General features: G+C 48.5%; 1 protein-coding gene across 1 annotated transcript in view; it reads right to left on the bottom strand.

The window, feature by feature from the left end:
- Arhgef28 (Rho guanine nucleotide exchange factor 28) overlaps positions 1-2,354 on the bottom strand; it is a 345,634-nt gene that overhangs the window by 192,437 nt on the left and 150,843 nt on the right. The window lies entirely within an intron of this gene.

Raw genomic sequence — 2,354 nt, 5'->3', positions numbered from 1 at the left:
TCTCTCTCTCTCTCTCTCTCTCTCTCTCTCTCTCTGCCTCTCTGTCTCGGTCTCTGTCTCTCCCTCTGTCTCTCTCTCTGTCTCTCTGTCTCTCTGTCTCTCTCTGCCTGTCTCTCTCTCTCTCTCTCTCTCTCTCTCTCTCTCTCTCTCTCTGCCTCTCTGTCTCGGTCTCTGTCTCTCCCTCTGTCTCTCTCTCTGTCTCTCTGTCTCTCTCTCTCTCTCTGCCTGTCTCTGTCTGTCTCTCTGTCTCTGTCTCTCTGTCTGTCTCTTTCTCTGTCTCTGTTTCTGTCCCTCTCTGTCTCTGTTTCTCTCTCTCTCTCTCTGTCTCTCTGTCTCTCTGTCTGTCTCTGTCTCTCTTTCTGCCTCTGTCTCTGTCTGTCTCTCTGTCTCTGTCTCTCTCTGTCTCTCTGTCCCTCTGTCTCTCTCTGTCTCTGTCTCTCTGTCTCTCTCTCTGTTTCTCTCTCTGTCTCTGTCTCTCTGTTTCTCTGTCCCTCTCTGTCTCTCTGTCTCTGTTTCTCTCTCTCTGTCTCTCTCTGTCTCTCTCTCTGCCTCTCTGTCTCTGTCTCTCCCTCTGTCTCTCTCTCTGTCTCTCTCTGTCTGTCTCTCTCTCTGCCTCTGTCTCTGTCTCTCTGTCTCTGTCTCTGTCTCTCTCTGTCTGTCTGTCTCTCTCTGTCTCTGTCTCTCTGTCCCTCTGTCTCTCTCTGTCTCTGTCTCTCTGTCCCTCTGTCTCTCTCTCTCCCTCCCCACCCCTCCTCCTTCCTCCCCCCTCCCTCCCCCTCTCCCTCTCCCTCTCTCCCTCTCACTCCTGTCAGCATGAGATTCTAGCCAGCCACACTGGGGTGGAATTTCTAAGGCATAGATCCTGCTCTGAATCTGGTGATAAATGTCCCACAGTTGCACATGTTGCAATTGTCTTGCCCCTCAAAACAAAAACAAAAATATGATCACATGAGAACAACTAAGTCCTCTGAGCTCCTTTTCAAACTTCCAGCATCGGCAGAGGCAAACATGATATGCATATTTAGACAGTGCTTCCTGCAGTGCCCGTGCCTGTGGAGTTTATGGTGTCCCAAATATGGCTAAATCTGGGGTGCAGCTCGCTGCGTTCAACTCAAACACGGCAGTAGTGTGAGGTTCAGACGCCTCCACCAGGGGAGCCCGCCAAGCTCAAGTTCCAGCTCCCGGTTCTCAGCTTTGGGGTCCCATCTCCAGGTGGCCAAAAGAAGAGAACAGTAAACCTGAGGCTCCCAGGGGTTCACTGTTGGCCCTCTGCGTCTCTGTCTCCTTAGGAATTTCTCCCCTTCAGAGCTGTAGGGAAAGCAGGGGAAAAGAGGATCTTCTGATGTTTTTTGATTTTGTTTGTCTGTTGCGGCACCAGGGACTGAATTCAGGACCTTGCACTTGCCAGGCAGGCACTTAAGCCACTGAGCTATATGCCCAGCTCCTCTTTTGATGTTTAAAAAATATATATAAATAAGAAACTGGCCAGAGTGCTGTGGAAGAGCACTCTCTCCTTAGGCATGATTGGAAGAAGGCTCATGGCTTGAGTTAGGAAGCAGCGTCACTTATATAAATAGTTGTTCTTGTTAGAGAGTTTCAGATATCTAAACAGCAGCCAGAAAAGCAAATTGTGGAAAGGAGTTATATAATTTGACAGAAATAAGACTATTTATTATTGAAAGCATATCCAAATAAATACATTGCTTCCTGTTTAGTTGGTACCTGGAGTTACCTGAGCTAATGTAACTGAGCAGAGTGACCAGTATTGCAGTAATGTTAAAACGTACGGCTGGTGACGGTCAGGGCGTACAAACACCCAGACACCAACAAGGACTGGACAGGCTGGGTCATGCCATAATGCCTCTAATGGTACAGCCAGGGCCCAGCGGCTCCCCGCAGGAAGGAAAAGCGAAGTGCACGCTCTTGCTCTGAGGAGAGCCACAGCTTCTTCACCTGCCAGAGCAGGCTGTGGCAATAAAGCGCCACCGTTCTTAAAATATCACACCTTCTCTTGACTTCATAAGGAGCAAACCACAGTGAAAAACAGCACATGCCAGAGGGACTCCCAGAACAGCTGGGACAGAAGAGCAAGCTGGCGAGATGGTTTGATTATTACCAAAAAAAAAAAAAAAGTGGCTTTGTTCCCTGTCTATATTTTAAACCACTATTTTACCTATACAAGGTCTAGTTGTCCCTTTCACTTAGCAGGAAATGCAGTTTGGAGGACTGAAAACTTAATTTGTCAGTATAAGTTCATTTATTGCAACAAATGCCCCACAATAGAAGGTGACAATGGGCAGGCACTGCATGCCCAGGGGACAGGGGTTATGCAGGCTATCTCTGTACCTTCCACT

Source organism: Octodon degus, unplaced genomic scaffold (assembly GCF_000260255.1).
Source record: "Octodon degus isolate 3935 unplaced genomic scaffold, OctDeg1.0 scaffold00177, whole genome shotgun sequence".
Lineage (NCBI taxonomy): Eukaryota > Metazoa > Chordata > Mammalia > Rodentia > Octodontidae > Octodon > Octodon degus.
This window is presented reverse-complemented; position numbering and strand designations above follow the sequence as displayed.